At 34.2% G+C, this 21,253-nt stretch overlaps 1 protein-coding gene across 1 annotated transcript in view; it reads right to left on the minus strand.

Moving 5' to 3' along the window:
• The window catches only part of LOC147078693 (ATP-binding cassette sub-family G member 1), a 136,054-nt gene extending 117,308 nt beyond the window's left edge, over window positions 1-18,746 (minus strand). Inside the window, exon 1 of the mRNA XM_085960376.1 lies at window positions 18,436-18,746. The gene's annotated coding sequence lies outside the window, so the exon portion shown is untranslated. The remainder of the gene's footprint in view (window positions 1-18,435) is intronic.
• Between the last annotated feature and the right edge of the window lie 2,507 nt (window positions 18,747-21,253).

Consider the following 21,253-nt stretch of genomic DNA (forward strand, 5'->3'; position numbering starts at 1 on the left):
GGGAAAAAAATCGTGTGATTGAGAAATCTCGAGAAAATCTCGAATCTTGAGAAGTATTTTTCCAAATTATCTGTTCTATAATTACTTACCTATAGGCAAAACTATCAAAGGGAAGTTGAAAAGGAAAAAAAGAATGCTAAGTACCGACCGGAAACGGAATTTTAAAAAAATCACAAATTTTATTTTTAAAGAAACCCGAAAAATGTGTCGAAATTGGTCTGAAGCGGATTTGGCCGGCAGAAAATTTGTGCCGGGTGAGTTAAAAATATATTTAATAAAATAGATGAGTATTTCTCGAAAATTCTCGATCGAGAAATCGATAAGTAAATCAATCTTGAATTTTTGAGAAAATCGAGAAACCACAAGTTAGCTCTAGATGTGAATCGCAGTAGTACTAAATTAAAGCATACAAAACCTCACATACAACATCTGTGCACTAATGGTACGTTTACATCTGACACTTATACCGTTATACTTATTTTATGTGTCTGACATAAAATTTCACTTACTGTTTACACCTGCATGGATCTGACATAAAATTCTGGTATACTTCTCGTTGAAATAAAGTCTCGACACTTTATTCAATGGCAACATTGGAATAAATATATGCGGTGTTTACATATGATATTGTAATTTATTCGGACACTTATTTTGTATACTTCTCAAAAACGTTATGTCAGTTGTCAATATGGGAATGTTAAAAAAGAAAGCAGCGAGTGTTATTATTTTAAGTCTTTTGGCAACAAAAAGGAGGAAAAAATGGTCTAGATGGGTGCGGGAATGGATTCAGCGACGAGAAGAACTAGGTGCCTTCCGTTTAATGTCAGAGTTTAAAATCGAAGATCCAACTCAATTTGTGAACTTTAGTTTGCAAGATTGGACCTTTTGCCAAAAAACAAGACACACAATTCAGAAATGCGTAGAAGAACGATTAACAGTAACATTGCGATATCTAGCACTTGATCGTCATTGCATATTCAATATAATATTATCGTACCTAATACGAGTGCAGGTGTGGGCCAAAATGAATTAGGTAATACCATTTGAAGCGCATTTTTTCTTCACAGAGTGCATCAGAATTAATCGTATGTGCCGAGAACAAGCGATATTTTATTTTCGAACAAAATCCATAGAACACGGCACATCCGATTTATTTCTCATTGTCTATGATTTTTGACAGATCGCTACAGTACATTTATTAACGTAAACGTTGGGCATACATTCATGGTTTACCTATGATTATTGATTGTCCGTTGTTTTAGAAATATACATATGCAATTCACTAGGTACCTGTCAAACTACGAATATTGTGTCAGGTACTTGATATAAAAGTAGACGGTGGTCCAACTTCGGTGATATATCGCTCCAAGTTCGAACTTGTCGAATACGCGGTGTTTACATTTGCGTATATAAGTAGATTGAATAAGTGGTAGGTGAGAGTCGACACACGCAAAATAAGTGGCAGATACAAATATACTTACTGTTTACACTTAAGTGAATATGGTGTCATACATAAATATGACGATATTAGTGTCAAATGTAAACGTACCATAACCCATAGATATCATGATTCAAGAACGTACACTTTAACGCTGAATCATGTAAAAAGATTATTCAATGTAAATGTAATCTTTTCGAATGATAATGAATAAAAAAAATCATTCGTCATTCAACCAGAATCAAAAATTATAAATTCGAAATTAATGAATTCTTTTGCTAGCAACAGCTATGGTTATTGTTATTTTGTCAACAAAACATGACATTATTAAAAGTAGATTATTCACCACAAAAACACGTGATCATCTCTATTAGAAATTATATATAATTATAATACAAAGGTAGCTATTACCTAACTACGATTTTAATAAATACCATTGAACGGGATATAGTTTTTATAATATATATTTTTTTGTTTTATAATTTATCGTATCCAAAGTACACACTGTGACAAACTATAATAACATTGTATAATTAGGGGATATGGGTAAAAACATGATCAAAGTCAACCGTTTAAAACTATACCTACTAGGCATTATGATACGGACAAATCAAAATACATAATAATAATAATATAATATGCGTATTATTAAGTTATTAAAACTAATTAACCTACGTGTTAACAAATTGTATAATATCTAATCCTAGGACTGGTGTCGTACCTACGCTTACATTTTAGACCGGTGGTCCACAAACAATTGAAGCGCCTAGCTTCAAATTCCCCTAAAACGGTTTTTGAAAATGTTTATTTAGATGGATATTTTTATTACCTACCTATATGATGGCCAAATGAACTTTAAAAAAACGCCAAAAACCGGCAATACGGATGATGATGAAAAATTAGGGTAAATTTCAAAACCCGCTAAAATGGTTGGGTGTGCTTTTCAAATATCCCTAAAATGGAAAGCCAAAATACTCTTTAGAATGTAACGAATTAAAAAATAAATACAGTTCACAGATTCAATAGATATGAGTTTTTCTCATTTTTCTCAGAAAAACTTGAAAAACAAACAGATCAAAAAGTTTGGATTACTGGAAGTTATTAATTTGAAGTTTCTGTTCCATAATGTTTTTAGCGTGGATATAAATTGGGAAACAGAAAAATAATACACTACAAATTATACATAGCGATAATAACGTTTTATTATAATGTATAATGGCGTACTGTTTACGATTTTTTTGAGATTGATCATATTACGCACGCCAATTTATAGACAATAGTAGATATAATTTATGGACTCAAGGTAAAATATAATTAACCAGATAAAATGTGCTGAACTACTGATTAAAAGCTTAAAATATATAGGAACCTACTACCTAACCGATTTTTTTTAAACGGTACATGTTCAAACACGCGCGTTAACATGATCTTACTCCCTACTTCAGTTTTAGTTTGTCAATTTATTGCTACGGCCGTATGTTGTAGCTTAACCACTGGGGAATGCAAAAAGAAATGGCGTATTTCAAAAAAACACTACCTTATTCTTAGGTCAATAATTATTATAAAGCAATCATTATTCGTAGGATGTTAATCATATTTCAATGGTCAAAGACATAGCTTATAATTAGTACCTTTAGAATTATCTTCAAATGTGTTAATCTTGCCCATTTTTTGAATAATAAAATGCCTAATTCTTGACAAATTTGGGATCACAGAGATTATCAATATAATTTTTTATCGTAAATATTTCACTATAATAATGTCGACATAAATTATACTAATGGTTTTATAAATGCGTTTAAAAATTAATAAATGTAAAAAACCACTGCACATGTATGTACTGAAATATGACTATATTCTAAAACATTAGAGCGACAGGTTTAAAAGAATACTATTTTATGTAATAAAAATACTTTATGCAGTCATCAAATGTTTAAAATAAATATAAAGGATAATAAGGCTTCAAAATTATATAAATAGATTATCTACAACGTTTAAGGAATGTCCAGGATCATGCTTTTAAAATTAAATAAAAGCTCCATTTTGACCTACGCTGAGCATAGGTCATACTTAATAAGAATTAACACTAAAGATAATAATTATTGTACATCAAATGACTTAGTTTACTAGACTCATATGCATATACGAGTGAAAGAAATTTGTGAGAAAAGTGTATGAAAAATAAATAATTATTGGGAGCCTCTGCAGTATTTATACGGTCATATTATGACATAGAATCATTTAAAATTTTAAATCATGTCCCATGCTAATTGCACAAAACCGCCCCTAATCTTATAATAAAGACGCATGGTTAATAATCAAACCCTCAAATGGTTCATCCACTGACATGCCTGTTACCTCCTCATTCGGCACTCAAACAGTTCGAAAACTTTTTGGGTATGTACTCTAATTAATTAATTGTTTATTTACAAAATTGCAGTGGCGAGAGGTGGAGGTAGGCTGTTAAGATTCGACATAAATAGTGCACACTAAACTTTGTTAGTCATACGTATTTGAATTCATTGAACTGGTAACGCTGGTTAGGTTTAAAAATGTAATTAAACCCTGCGTAAACCAAACCATACTAGTTTACATACGCTATGAGCGATCCGACAAAAATGGTGCATACTTTTTCAGTCATACTTATTTATTTTCGTTAAATTAAGAATACACATTACAGGTGATGTTGGTGAGACTTTTAAAATTCATTAAGCCTCGGCTGTACCATTCCGTAATCAATCGATTAAAACAATTCTTCTATCTATAAAATATCTGAAATGATGTATGATTTATAGATTACTAGCTGAACCGGCAAACTTCGTACCGCCTCAGAATCAATAATCTTGTGTTAACTTATTAGCTGAATTAAATTCAGTTTTTTATTAAGTTAAAATGAATACTCATAATGAATAAGTTCAATAAATGTGCAAAAATCAAATCAAAATGAAACGTATTTTAATTATATTGAACTGTACACACACGATGACCGCGTGGATTAAGCGCCGGTCTATAGTGTCGAGGGTCCCATGTTCGAATCCTGGGTCTGGCAAGTTCACATATTGTAATTCAATTTCAATTCAATGATGACTACCGAGCCAACCTTCAGTCGTAAATTGTGCGGTGGCAAGCCAGGCAGATCCAATGAGTTTAAGAATTCAGTTGGATAGTTGGTTGCTTCGTCTTCGTTTGTTACACATTCGATACTTAGATTTGAAGGAATGCAGTGAACCAACGATTTGATTTTGAATTGTGAAGTTTAAGTGATCCACATCTTTGTTCTTTACCGCAAGAATGCTCGTTCACTCAACCAATTGTCATGTTTGTGATTAGCAATGATGTTCGGTAACACTTTGTTGGTGAGTTCGTGCTTAGTTGAGACGAAATTGGAAAAATTCAGCGGAAACGAAATCAATCCGCTCGATTCATCGACAGGAACACGGCCGTTACCGATAGTCAGCAATTGCTTGGAGAAATCTTCGGCAGATGGATCGTTTAGCAATGCAACTCGCATGTTTGTCGTCAGCTGAAGTGTCTTCACATAGCACCACAGAGTCGATGATTTGAGGCAAGCGCTTATTTCATCAGCAGCGGTCGATCTTGGAATGACTGATAGTGTTTGGCGAAAATCGCCAGATAGCAGAATCATTGCGCCTCCAAAACTTCTTGAGTCATTGCGCAGATCTTTCATAGTTCGATTGAGTGCTTTCAATGCGCGTTTGTGCGCCATTGTGCATTCATCCCAGGTGATGATTTTACTTGCTAACAAAACTTTGGCCATTGCTGAGTATTTCGCAATGTTGCATATCGGTTTTTCAGTCGGCAATTACAACGTTGAATGAGGCGTTCGGCATCCTTATAACAACGTGGCCGCTATCTCAGAAGAAGCAACTGCTACAGCATTTTCGGATCTCGCACGAACAGTAGCCAAAATCAATGACATGAGGAATGTCTTCCCAGTTCCATCGGGCGCGTCGAGGAAAAATAAGCCACCATTTCCATCATCAATTGCCTTTATTAACGTATCGTACACTTCCTTCTGTTGAGGGTTCAACAGTGGTACATTCGTTCGAACTGATTGGTTCAATGCATCTCGATCATATTCACGATCACGTTCCAATTCTCGATTGAAAGCGTCGTTCATTCCACGATGTGGCGTTGGCATTCCTAACTTGACTAAAAAACTGCCGCACATGAGGTAACACATGTATTCGATCAAAAGCAAAGCCTGGTTATGTATCTCCTCATTCACCTCGAGATCGGAATTCTTTAACTGACACTAATTCGATGTAAAATGTCTTCTGACATGTCATCCTTTTACTTGTTCCACAGTTCAGATGGATTCGATGGGAAGCATGTCGAAATAATGATATCAAATAATGTGCGTATCTGACTTGGAGATGCAGAAACAATTGCTTCAGCGATTGTCATATCCCAATGAGTATCGTTTTCAAGCAAATTGACCTGTTGACATGAAGCACGAAATGTTGGGCACACTACACCATTTACAGTTAGACATTTCGACTATCATTCTTTCTTTTGTTTGTTTGTTTCTTCTTTATTGTTTCTGTCATGTATCAGAGATGGCGGTGTATACGGATTAAAATTTTTGTGATTTTCTTTTATTTTCGAATGCGCGAGGTTTTCATCGTTCAAATTCATCGATGTCAGTCAAAAGCCTTTCCATACAAAATGTATGAGAAAATGAATTTTCTTCATAATTTATTTTTTCCGTGATTTATCCGATATTTTAATAGTTATTCTGCTATTCGGAGCGGAGACAAATCCAACAAATTAAAGATTATAAAAATTGGTGCAGCCGTTCTTGAGTTATAAATGGTGTAACTAACCCGACTTTGTTTTATATATATAGATTTATAGGCATAATTTTAGATAATTTATAGATAAACGAATATTTTTGACTATTATCTACTATGGCTTGGATTAGGCAGGGTTTAATTGAATTTTAAAAGTAACAAACACTATCTACAAATTGTAGTCTTAGTTCAATGAAAACAAACACGTTAGACCAGGGGTGGCGAACCTATGGCACGCGAATGTTTCATTTTGACGAGAAAAGAAATTACTATTATATAATATATTTAAAAAACGTTTTTTTATAAAAAAAAGTTTTACAAATATAAGTAGGTAGGTACTTACATATAATATATAATATTAAAAAATAATGACGACATAGCCATGCGTAGTTTCTTCGGTTTTTCATATCATGTTTATTTTGCCTCAAACATAATCTCTAAAAATGGAAAACCGTTCAGTGGTGGAGAATATACTATGAAAGAAGAGTGGTTTAAATGCTTCATAATAATTTTGAAAACAAGGAAAAAAATATTCAAAGAATAAAAAATATGCCTTCGGCTGGAAATACGGTGAAAGATAGGATGTGAAGAACTCCATTGTAATTTTTAAACTTTTTTAATAGAGTTCTTAAAAAAACATTTTTTTGGGAAACTTTAAAAAAAACTTTTTTTTCGTCATAAAAAACTGCTTGGCACATCAGACAGTGGAAAAATAAATTTGGGAAATTTTAGAACGCGTACGCAAAAAGGTTCGCCAACCCTGCGTTAGACCGACAAAGTTTAGTGTGTACTACTTATGTCGGATCTTAATAGCCTACCTCCACTCTTCGACACTGCCAAATTGTAATAGTATATTATATCTACTCATATTTGCCACGTCGATTATATTTCACTATACCCTTTTTAGTTTTTTACTATGTACCTATGTACATACTGTTTCAATTGGTGATTAAAACGTCAATTACATTATCAAGTAGGTGCATCGTTCATAAACAAAATAAAAAACTAACCTAATATTAATTAATAACCTTGAAGATCGTAGATCAAATCTTTAAATGCTTTTATGCGGTTAGTTTCAGTCAGATTAATAAGTATTTTTTGCCGTGATTTCATAACCTAGAACTGCCTACATACATATTCACGAAAACATTTTTTTGTTCATAAATGTTGGTCTCACACAAATAGGTATACGTAGATAGGTACATAAACAATTATTTGAAACGCATGTCAATACCTGCAAATATTGCTATCTAATTATAGTTTTGACAGTCCTCATCGTTAAAAATGTCGTACCTACTTCAAAACAACACTCCGCGAGTTCACGCATCGCTACTTTCAGTGAAAGAATAATAATGTCCAATGTTTGTACATAGTGAAAACAAAAAAAAACACGCACATTTGAATTAAAATATTTAAAATAATTATTATATGTAGACAGTTTTTTGTGCAACTTTTAAACAGATTACTTATATACATTTTTCGATACGATACCTATACCAACGCATCTATTCTATTCACAAGGCTGCTATCGGCGGCTACCGAGGGTAGTTTATCATATCTATGTATTGAAGCAGTTAATTGTTACAATACGTTAACCCAGGGTCGGCAAACCGCGGCTCGCGAGCCACATGCGGCTCTTTGGGTATTGGCGTGCGGCTCTTTGCCTAATTCCCAATTCAGATTTTTTACAAAAAAGGCATGATAGTTGTCGTTTTAAATCCGCCCAATCCAAATGTCGACAAATTAAATTTTTCTCCATTTCATATTGACACGAGCACTTTTGAAATAGGTTTTTTTAGTGGATTTAACAAGCAAAGAGTTATGCAGCTCCAAATTTGTAGGTCTTGCCACCAAAATTGAGGATTTGTAGAGAGAAAAATGCAATTTAATTTCACAACACAGCGGAGCGCTCTAAAAGATCCACATAATAAGGTAGATACTACGATGAACAATATATATATCATTTAGAGAAGCCAAGTAACCGATGAGAATTTGGAGTCAAGCCTAAAATTGAAAACTACAAGTTACATACCAAACATACAGACACTTTCCAAAGAAATGCAAGGAAGGTCATTGTTCATATTAGTTTTAAGGAATGCGTGAAAATTGTATGTAACTAATTTTCTGTAAAAAATATATTTATAATGTCAACAATAAAAAAACTTGTATTTGCGTTAGTTTTATTCGCAAAATCTCACATTCACTTGATAAATAAACAATAACATTCAGTGAAATAAATCATATTTATAAAAATATATGTGTGGCTCTTGAAAAATTTTTTAACCGTTGTGATACTCATATTTAGCTCTTTTGGTCCAAGAGTTTGCCGACCCCTGCGTTAACCGTCTGAAGTCTGAACTTACAAAAAGTGCTATGTTTTAATAGCACCTCTCTTGGCTGTTTTAACTTTTAGAGCGATATAGACAGTTTAGACGGCTAACTAATAATTGTCACAATTATAATACCTCAATACATAAATATGATAGACTTCTTTCAATAGCCACCAATAACAGCCTTGTGTATATAATATATGCGCAAGTATCTATATATTATCCTTTCTTTCAATATTATGACGTAATTATTATGTTAGTAGGTCTTTTAGTACTAGATTAAATTATTGAAGCTTGTCCGATATAATTTTCATAATAATTATATGGTCACAATAGGTATCACTGTAGGTATTCATTTTATTTTCTAGAAAATCGATATTTTTAATTAAATATAAAATATATTAATTATTAAAAATCTCCCTGTAACCTTATTAAATTGAAATGTAATGATAAAAATAACAATACCATACCATAATAAATAATATAATATAATATCGACGACGACCACACAACGAATGCACATTTTATAATGTTTTTATTAAATAATGTAAGTTAATAATGGAATCTAAAAAATACATTTTAAATGTTTTAATTACAATACGTACCTAGGTACTTCAACATTTCATTATGTAAAATAAGTAAAATTTGATCTGAAAAAAAAAAGAATTTGTGACATTTAAACATTCTAGGTAAGTACCTACTGAGCTGAGATGCTTTAAAAACTACCTATTGTGCATCATGTAACTTTTACATTGTATTGTATTGTAAAATATGACGTCGTGCACAAATAAACCGGCAGGCCCTGCTCGCCACGCAGGTGCCTCATTAGAAAAAACATAGGTATTGCAATAAAAATGCAACCAGTCTGGCAAAGAAAAATAATACACACTTAAAAAACTAGTCCTACCACAGAGGGTAGGACTAGGTAGGCAGGACTATAGACTATAGCAGGGGTGGCGAACCTATGGCACGCGAGATGAATTTGCACGGCACGCGAACGGCACACGATGGATCATGTTAACGCGCGTGTGTCATCAAATGTTTAAAATAAATATAGAGGATAATAAGGCTTCAAAATTATGTAAATAGATTATCTACAACGTTTAAGGAATGTCCAGGATCATGCTTTGAAAATAGCATAAAAGCTCCATTTTGACGTACGCTGAGCATGTCCCCCCTTAACTAAAATACAAGGAAATATTTATACAGTAGGCAATTAATTCACATACTTCAATCATAAAGGCAAGTTTCGTCAGCTAACATAGCGATGGCTTAGAGTTAAAATATTGTATCTCCATAAATCATAATATTGAGAAAACTGCAATTGAAAGTTTGCAAACCTTGGAAAATTAGATTTTGTGATATAAAAATAGGTATATATCTTTGAAATGGTAGGTTTAGAAGATGCAATATTTTAACACATAAAAATATAGGCTATATTTGGTGCATTTCAGTACTTAACTCATTTTCGACCAAAACTGGAGATACAATATTTTAGCTCTAAGCCAATGTCTATTAGACATTGTAAACTTCTGGTGTATACCCGAAACTAAACAATTTGCAAAAATGTTGACACGTCGAAACAAGGAATTTTCTAAGATTTAATCTGAGTGATAAAACATATTCAATTTAACCCAGAATCAGTAATGATATCCTTAGATTGACAGGAAAATACTCGCCAAAGTAATTAGCATGACGCCGACCATCCTCTTTGGGATTTGCATAATCGATCAGTGCACGGAAAATACGTTTGAAAGAACAGGCTAGGAAAACTTATGTGGAAGAGCTAATAGGCAATGAGCGCAGATTTCGAGGCGGACAATGTTATGGTAAATACCTGAATACCAATAAAGAACATAACATTCAATTTTACCTCGGTATGTAAATAATATTAGCCGGAAGTTTCTTCTGGTATAAAGGTAAAAAGCGCAGATAAATAAATGCAAGGAGGTAATCTCAACTGTGTAGTGTAGAATTACCAAAAGTCACTGGAATACGCAATGACATTATTAATGGACGACGCACTCAATACAGTAGCTATCAAGTAAATTCGCGCATTCGCATGTATAGGTAGACGTCACGCAATTTCCATTATGCGATATCACGCACCGGAAATTATAGCAATATGACCTTTATTGTAATGGCGTTAGAGCAGTGTTTCTAATCTCAATTTTCATTTGAGCGAACCCGTTCGAACCGAACCATTCGGCAGAGTCAACAAAAAGCATCAGGAATTTATAGCAATATCACCTTTATTGTAATGGCGTTAGAACAGATTATGCCATTCGGCAGACCCGACAATAAGGTGAGTGTCATTTTTTTCCCAGATGAGTCGTCCATATTAATGTCATTGGGGATACGTCAATTAAAATAATAATTGCATTTATTTATTTTAGTAAAGCTACTAAATAAATAGTTTACTAAAACTAATGATTACATCAATGTTACAAGTGTAGCACAAATTTTATAGGCACAATAAACTAATTCATGTCTAAACAAAACACTGAATAATTACACGATAAAAAGAACTTTTTATATTTAAACGTTTTTAAATTTTCTGTTGAATCATATAAACTTGACAATTATATGTATTAATAAAAACTTTTTTTGTACTTGATAGAAATACTGAATAAATATAGAATACTGAAATGCCATTTTGACATTTCATATTGATTTCCATAGTAACGCACGGATATATTAATAATTTAGTTGCTAGGACCCCCTTAGCAACCAACAATAATAACTTTCCATACAAAACAGAAATAACTGAAAATGAATTCAATTCTGCTTAAAAATGGCTAAAAGTATTAAAGGAATGCATTGTCGTCGTGTTCTGATATATTCTAAAAGTTTCAAATGTCTAGCTAGTCGAGAAGTTAGTTAAGAATCTTCAGTCGTCCAATACAAATCTTGGACAAACAAGAAAAAAATAGTATTGGACAAACAAGAATACGAGCTAATAGAAACGTGGTAAAAATATGTAATAAAAACCACCAGAATACAAGGAAAAGATAAAAGAAAATAGGTACGTAAGAAAATTAAATAACAACAATATTATCGTATATATTTATATCTGAATGATTTCAAAGTATGTTAGCAAGTAGGTGCTCATTTATAAGTATCAAATATCTGATAACGATATCAATGACAATGTTATTATCAGATGATATTTTTGATACCAATCAAAATCAAATCAATGTTCAAATTATCGAATCTAATAAAATTTAAACATTAGGTACTGTTTGCAATGCTCCACGAACAACGTGCATTTTTGATCTCAATGCTATACGGCCAGATTTTTCCAGTACCTCACGGTGAGTTGTGATAAGACGAAATGTAATACGCACGAAATTTGATAGGCATTTTATGTATAACCTACTAGTTTAAATTATCGTTATTAGATAAGAGTCTCGTAGCACAATTGCACAGATTGGCGCGACACGGGTTATACGGGTTCAAACCCGTCGAGGTTCGTATTTTTTTCAAATTTGATTTTGTCTAATGGGTATGTATCTGAAGTGTTTTCAAGTTATGTATGTAATACGTACAATTTACATGTAAACCCCGAGACTGGTTCTATTAAGGCGATACTTGTGATACAGTGAAACGGCAAATAATTTTCAAATATAGGCGCGACGAAATTTTGGACTCGCTGGGCGCTGGCAGCCTGAGAGCGAACGTCGAGGTGTGAATACGTCAATTTGTTTCGTGATGGCGACGGGGGTATTAATTCTTAAATCGTGTAAAGATGACTAAAAACGTTACCCATTTACTTTAAAAAGAAAACATGTCAATGAATATATTATTATTGTTACTAATAGAACAATAAACAGATCATTAAATGGACGCATGCTGGATTTATATGACAAATTATATTTCGTTCGGCATGCGTCATTTGCACCCGCGACCCGCAATTCGCGCATCGCCTAGCCACGATCTTTTTAGACCATGCCTCAACTGAGGTATAGCCTTAATCCTCGTCCCAGAACGTTAGATATTTATATTGGGCCACGCGTTCAAGTTGACAAAGTTTGTGGCTACCGTCGTTATTCTGGATATAGTAAAAATGTAACTAACAAATTATATAACGCTGTGGCAAGGTTATTGTATAAAAACCATGAACAACATATTTCTCTACGTCTCTTTTTTTATTATATTTCAATGGTGGCGGCGCACTCGCTGGTATTACTGTAGGACAGGCGGAGCAGCATTCCTGTGAGATCTCAGGACGAGGACACACACCTTGGTGAACTGTCTCTAGCCATGAACTCTGAGAGGATGTGTACCTATCAGAGTATGTACGCAATATGCCTAGGTACTTATTATTTATACAGCAATATTACAATCCGTTTCCCGAGAGCGACAAAGTACCTACGCATAGGAATGGATAAATATAGCCATTGAATAATTTTATTTATTGTACGGCCAACCTTATTAACCATTGGACGGCGTTGTGCATTTACCAGCGGATCTCAACCAGCGGTATACGAGACACGACTGGTGGTAGGTACATGGGAAATTTCTGAAATACCTATACAGTATAAAAAAATATCATCAAACGGTAGATAGATACTTAGTGATTAATACTTATTTATAATATTATAGCGGTAGGCAACGTTCCCTCTAATTTTTCTATTGTGTGTGCGGATCATCAACGCATCTGAGCAGTGGCGTAACTAGGGTTGGTGTCACCCGGTGCGGTAAATTTACACCCCCCCCCCCTCCCCCACAAACACACTCATACAATTTTTCATTACGGAAGCTCCGTCTGATGTAAACATACTCTATTGTCACTGTAAGTTATTTACGGTTGAAAAAATGCTATTGGTATCACAAGAACACAATTGTATTATTCCCGCAAAAATAGTCTTGTAATTCATCCCGTACCTATCGATATTTGACGTACCAAATTAGCATTTTTTGCACAGATATATCCGTACTTTCATCAACAATTAATTAATGTATGAAACCGAGAGTTCCGTAATTCGTCAAAAAAAATATTTTTTTAATAACTGCATTAATGCATTCGACATTCGAGCAAAACCAAAATCTTTCAAAGAAAACTTTCTTTTAGAATATTTTTGTGTGAACTGTGCGGGGGATGAAAACATGTGTGAGGACACATTTTGGTAGGTGTGCGCGTGTGCGCGCAGGGAACATTGGTGGTAGGTAGGGAATCCAATCCCGAGCCAAAATTCTGATCCCGGGATTTCGGGATTACAATTCTGGTCCCGGGATTGGCATTTTTTCCATTGTTAATATAAAATTTTTATATTTACAAATAACATTAATAAAATCGGTCAAAAATAAATCTAGTATAATTTATACTATTTAAGACATTTATTGTTAATATTATATACGTTCAATCTTGGAAATACACAAGTTTAACGGAGTAAATAATATTGTAATTTAAATAATAATGTAAGTTTAATAGGAGATTGCTGTTTCTGATAGTAAAGACTTAATGAATGGATTAGCGAGATTTAAAATAGTAAAGCAAATAATCATGGCGTACTTATGGCCTTTCCGCTTCATAAATCTAATTAGTCAGACAAATATGAAACTGCCGTAAAACGTATGATATCATGGTGGAATTACTTTGTTAAAAGTGCAAAGCATTGTTTTTTTTCCAATGTTTCCATTTTTAATAATTTATGTTAAAAAATAAAATGAATCGGCAACCTACACATGAGTATAAATCAAACTTCATTCAAACTCAGTTTATTTCTAATGTAGTTATTTTTTATTAAAAGTATTTTTTCTGTTATATTTTCGCTTTTATTTTATTTTCAATAAAAATTGATAAAAAAATCAATCCCGAAATCCCGGGATTATGTTTATCAATCCCGGGATTCATAGGTATCGAAAATAGCTCGGGATCCCTAGTGGTAGGTACTAAGTATTGAAAGTTTTGATTTTTTGTTTTTGAGGACCGATGCTATATGATATTATGCAATATATTTGTGAAACTGAGATAATTAGCTTTGAAGTTGTATTTTGTATAAAATCAGTTTACTATTTGGTATGAATCACAATAAAAAAGATTTACGTCTCGCGTTTCGCTCACAGGGTGAATCCTACTTGAATATTCCACATAATAAATAAAAAATGAGATTAATGCAATTAAGGAGGAGTATAATGCTACTAGCCCCCTAGTAGCCTAGCGGCAAAGTACGAAAGACGCAATATAAAATATTTTGTAGGTATTGTAAATTTTAAAATAAGTATCTTAAATGATGTAGGTATGTACCTATCTAAAAATATTAAAAATAAAAATATAATGATAAAATAACATTAAAATTAATGAAATTGTTGTGCACAAACAAGTGTGTTGTGCACATACAAGTGCACATTCTATAACTCAATATTTTGGTTAACTATTTCTTTTATTCAAACGAATAATTCACAAGATTTAAGAATATACGAGGGTGGGTCAATAAGTCCTTAGAAAAGCCGACAGGTGGCGCGACTAGTACTGTAAGCGGTTTGTTTTCATGCAGCGGCACTACCGATTCAGTATGCTGCGAAGTTTCAATCAGATTGGTCGGGTTGTTGTTTTTTATTTTCGTACATTTAAAAAAAAAAATTGCTTGTTTACAAAAATGGAGAAAATTGAGTTTAGAGCTGTTATTAAACATTTTAATATAAAAGGGTTAACAGCAAAGGAAATAAAAAATGAGTTGGATTTAGTTCACGGCATATCTGCTCCTTCACTTGCAACTATTTATAACTGGTTAAATGAATTTAAACGTGGTCGTACATCAACAAAGGATGAACCAGGCTCAGGACGTCCTGTAGAGGTGACTACACCAGAAATGATCAATAAAATCCACGATATGGTGTTAAGTGACCGAAGATTAAAGTTGAGTGAGATAATTGAGGTTACAGGGATCTCAAAAGGTAGCGTCATTTCTATTTTACATGACAAATTGGGCATGAAAAATATTTCTGCAAGATGGGTGCCGCGTTTGCTCACAGTCGACAATAAACGCAATAGGGTGGTGGCCTCTAAAGCCCTGTTGTCGCTCATGCAACGCAATCCGGATGAATTTTTTCGTCGCTTTGTGACTGTAGATGAAACATGGATACACCACTATACTCCCGAGACGAAAGAACAGTCAAAGCAGTGGATTGCGAAGGCGAACCATGTCCAAAGAAGGCGAAAACCGTAAAATCAGCTGGTAAGGTTATGGCTACTGTATTTTGGGATGCACGTGGAATTATTTTCGTTGACTATTTGGAAAAAGGAAAAACAATAACAGGGGATTATTATGCATTTTTATTGGACCAGCTAAAAAACGAAATTGAAGAAAAACGGCCTCATTTAAACAGGAAAAAATCCTCTTTCATCAGGACAATGCCCGTGTTCACACATGTTTACGATCAATGGCTAAAATTGAAGAATTGAAGTTCGAATTGGTCGACCACCCACCGTATTCGCCAGATTTAGCCCCCAGTGACTTTTTCCATTTCCCAAACTTAAAAAAATGGCTAAGTGGACAACATTTTTTTTCAAATGAAGAAGTCATCGATCGGACAAATGCTTATTTTGAGGACCTTCCGAAAACTTATTTTTCTGACGGTTTAAAAAAAATTGAGAAACGTCTAACCAAGTGTATTGAGCTCCAAGGAGATTATGTTGAGAAATAAAAAAAAAATACAAAAATAAAAACTGTTTTAATGCTTTTTTCTAAGGAATTATTGACCCACCCTCGTATCATTCTGATTATTGAACATATATAATTTAGAAAAACACTTTCTGAGAGGCAAAAATCGATTGCCAAAGTAGCTTGATTTCGAAGAGCGCTGATGAGTAGGTATTAAAAGTGACCAATAGTTAAAATTTGTCGCAATTAGTATGTCACGCCGTAGCATATTGGATAAATGCGACGTTTGGGGCGTTTACCCGTGGAGATGCAGGGTTCGATTCCCGGCCGGGGTGGCTTACTTTTTTCAAATAAGATTTTTTCTATTGGTTATAATATACTCTCTCAGAAAGTGTTTTTCATAATTATATATGTTTAATATTCTGGGTTAATCTCTAATAAAATTGTAATCTTTTCAATGTTTTAGATACCTACCTCTGATTTTGAATACCTACTTAATTAAAACACAGATAATTAAAATATAAATAATCAATACATTGTCTCAAATTGCAAACTTCGTTTTATTCTGTTAGGTGCCTCGGGTAGGCCGAGCATTCGAGCACTTACTATAAATGTAGGTGGGTAGGTACCCTATTTAATCTTGTTTTAATGAAACTTAAAACATTTGGCTTTACAACTCTTTCTAACAAAATTATACTCAATCACATAGGTACCTATCTAAGTTGCTTACTTACAGCGTATTTTTGTAACAATTTTAGGATTTGGTTTTGTATTAATAATTATTATCAAAGAGATTGAAGACTACTTAGTAAGAGGGAACATGTCATCATTTACGTACCTATGTATAAAGTATTAAATTTGCCAGTCATTAGGTACCTGTTAATACAATGGTTCCTGTATTAAAAGATTGTAAGTATTGCTATAATTAATTGTTATTGACTACTAAATTGTATTACACAACGTGGGGTCCTAAAGAGCTCGCTATCCGAATGGGAATGGCTGGAGCAACATTCAACTCGATGCGGAATGTCTGGGACTCATGATTGTACTCGGTCAAAACCAAATGCCGCCTATTCGACGCTTGCATTCTGACGGTGCTGCTTTACGGTAGCGAATCATGTCACCTTACGAAGGCTCAGAGCAACCGTATACTGAGCTTCGAAAACAGATGTTTGCGACGAATACTGGGTGTGCGTATGACTTTAGGAGCAACGAGGAGATAAGAGAACGCACCAAGCAGCCTCTCATCACGCTGAAAGTGAAGAGGCGACGTTGGACCTGGCTCGGCCACGTGCTGCGGATGCCAGAAGAGAACTTCAACCTGGCTTGCCTGTTCTTCAAGCCGACTGGATTCCGGCGTCCTGGAAGGCCGCTAAATACAATCTACAGAGAGGCTAGAATCTACGGCGGAGCTACGGGATGCTGGTTTGACCTGGAACGAAGCAAGAAGACTGGCGAGCGACAGGGATTCTTGGAGGCGCCGCGTGGTGTCCATATGCTCCAGTTAAGGGTCGGATATGGCAAAAGAAGAAAAAAAGAAGAATTGTATTACAATAATAGGGTTGTCAACTTCTCTGAAACAATTCAGGGACAAGTACGTACCTTTATAACTTATAATTTGGTATAATATACCATATATTATATTGACAATTGAGTTTTTTCCAATATTTTCCACCACAAAAAAAACCGTCCCCAGATCAAGTAGGTACTTTTTATTTAGGCTTGCCTGCCAAAATTATCTCCTTCAAAACGATGTTACCTACCTATCCTCTCTAATTTTGCTTTTCTAATGTAGGTACTACGATTCGACCTTACCTACGTCTTTTGAAAATATCCGGTCGGTGGTCTCAAAAATTCCGGGTTATCGTGCGTAAATTTGGAGTTCAGCCGAAATCCGGAGCAGGGTCTTCTTTTTCAGAACGATCCCGGCTAAAACGGGACGGTTGGAAACCCTGGTTATTCTAGGTATTCTGTTAAATATTACTATTATTATTTATACGCATAAGCAGTTTGATATTTTCTATTACGCACAAAAAGGATAGGTAGGTACTTAGTTAACCAATGAGTTAATCGAATACGAATCTGAAACGTAAAATACACGACAGTTAAGTCAATAACCGCAGTGTATCCGAAAAATGAAGAAGTTTACTCACGGAAGAGAATGATGAATCTGCACAAATGATAAAAGTCTTTTGGCACATGAAATAGACAATGATAGGAAAGAAAATTAAATTACATTGATTTACCTTTTTATTCCATAGCGTTTGTTACACCCGCGACACAAACATGCGAAACTAGTTATTACTGTCTTTATAGAAAAAACAATGCAATTTTATATTATTCAACTGTCAAAAAATTGCAAGTAGGTACCTACACCTTGTGAAAAAATATATTAGGTACTTTCACACATTTCACAGAAATAACGAGACGCATTACATATTAATTCCCTGCATATGCAAACATACACATACATTTTATACTAAACATTGCACATTAATTAGAAACACAATGAAAAAAAATCATGACACTTGACGTTTACAATCCATCGAGTAAAAAGTCCTTTTTCAACAATGACTCAAAATGGGAGCTAATTGCAACTGTCAGTATGTGGTGCTTAGTGCGCAGGCGCATTCCATATTATTCCAGAATCAGCTGTTTTTAAAAGCATAGATAATTTTTGTTTTATTGTAGGGATGCAGCATTTTTGTTTTATAGGTCTACAATAAATATTATCTATAAAACCTGTCCAAGAACCACAAATTCTAAAATATAATTCAATGGTGAATTATAACAAAATAAATTGTAATAAAATTTATTAATACTATTCATTCACCCACGATACTGAAATTTGCACTATTGATCAGCCACACACGCACGGCTGCCGCAACTTGCGGCATTTTGCGGTAGCCTACACACGTTCACATGCATTTCATTATCACACATAAATAATAATAGACACCGATTCATAAAGTCATCAATTTATTGCATGACAATGAGAATACTTAAGACCTGCCATTAAAATCGGTCATCTTTTCCGAAACATGCTAGGAAAGGTGGGAGACAGCAAAGGCGTAGGTACGTAATAGGTACGATTATCTTGGTTACTCAATGTTAATCTGATATTATGACTGGCCCAAGACATCCTGCAATTTGATCGCTAACTTTACTGTCAATAGAAAAAAGCACCAAGTATTAAAAAATCATAAAAACGGAATGGATTAATTTGAAATTGTAAATTTGCCGCTAATTTATAATAACGGAATTTTATAATAATATCCATTCAATAATAACAACTGTAGTGTAGTATATTGAATATTGCACTGCCATCTGTTTCTATACTGTTTAAAGATTTTTTGTATATTACGAGCTAGCATAACCACCAACCTATTGGTATGTTCATTGCCGACTGAAGAGAAAGCCGATACTTTCACGACTGGTCCTACCTTTCCCCCTCTACCGTTGTCTATGGATGAGCTGTCATTGCCTGTAATTGTCTATAGAGTGCTCATACCGACGCGTCTCTCGTGTTAACTTATATATGAGTTAAATGATATTTTTTTTTTTGACCATGTCCGATCCTAATAGGATCATATGGGCCTCCACAGAGTGGAGGTTTGTATTAACAGATTTTTGTTTTTTACGAGAAATGGATGTCAGCCACTTGCTCAACCTATTAGGTCCATACCCTGACTCACACACAAACTGAAAAACAGTATGTGTACTTGCCAGACCCAGGATTCGAACCTGAGACCCACAGCGTGATAGTCCAACGCTTATGCCGCGCGGCCACCGTGGGTATATGTACCATGTATATATGACAAATGTAATGCAAAGATCAATGCTACATATTTTGGGAAATCGATATTATCACCGGTTTTTGTGTGAAGGACTAGCTTGACTTTGACAGCTGCTGAATAACAGGAATATATAGTATATATAAATAACACTGTCAGTTAATATATTTGATTTGAGAATATTTTATAATTCAATTTGAAATGAGAAAGGGCGAATTAATGTGTCAATCAATCTGGGATCTGATTTTGACAGCTGAAAAGTGGACCACTCGTTGCTTGTGCAAAAAGTTATGCTCAGGTTTTATTAATCTAAAGATGGCGGTGGTATGTTTCATTCTTGATTTACCTACTGTCACGACCTCGGACTTCGGGTCTTATACCTGGAGTACCTTTTAGGGGTGTAGAGTGGCCTGAACACGCCCTTTGCCTCGTAGTCAAGTAAACTGCACCGAGCCGCACCCTTGACCACCCAGAGGGACGTTTCTTTCCAGAAATAAGTCCCACGACCCGTGTCTTTGAGACTGAGGACACGGTTCATGGAAGACCAGGTGTGAATAAGTAAGAAAGTATGCGAGACGACGAATGCAATTGGGCTTCGCCACTTAAACAGTATAAAAAGTGACCAACTGTCGCTAACAATTATAATGTATGAAACATGTCAGTAGAATGTATAAAAAAAAAACCGCCAATAAATTGTAATACCATGTATAAAGAATGAATGGGAAAAATAACTTGTATTGCGACTGAGAGGGAGGAATGTTAGATAGTGCAAGGAGAAGAAAAAGAGTTGTTAGAAAATAATTAAATAATGTTGAATATCTGCTGGCAACAATACCATAATTTTGACCGTTGGAGATATTGCAACGTCGCCTTGAAAAAAACCGTTGAAAGCGGAAGACAAGATGGCGGCAGTGTTCGGAAAACAGCCACACAAGAAACGCACAAATCTTGTCCTCCGTAAAACAAATTTTAAAAAAACGTAACAATTATATAACATCCACATAAATATACCCTACCGTTTATAAAACAAATTCCGGTGTGTATTTCTGCCCACCCCAAATCCTAAAAACCATACTAAAGATAAAAGTGACAGTTTACTAATTACTAACCAAAAATTATGATCCCCACCTTCAAAAAAAACTGAAACTGAGCTAGACCTGAAGCGTGGTGGTTTATCACTACATATATACCTATTTGGATTTGGAAAACCTTCATTTTTTTTCAAATAATATGTATGTTTGTGAGATTTGTCAATTTGTAATTCAATATC

The sequence above is a fragment of the Rhyacophila brunnea genome, unplaced genomic scaffold, assembly GCF_057557595.1.
Source record: "Rhyacophila brunnea isolate RB1 unplaced genomic scaffold, BYU_Rbru_1.0 scaffold_11, whole genome shotgun sequence".
Classification (NCBI taxonomy): domain Eukaryota; kingdom Metazoa; phylum Arthropoda; class Insecta; order Trichoptera; family Rhyacophilidae; genus Rhyacophila; species Rhyacophila brunnea.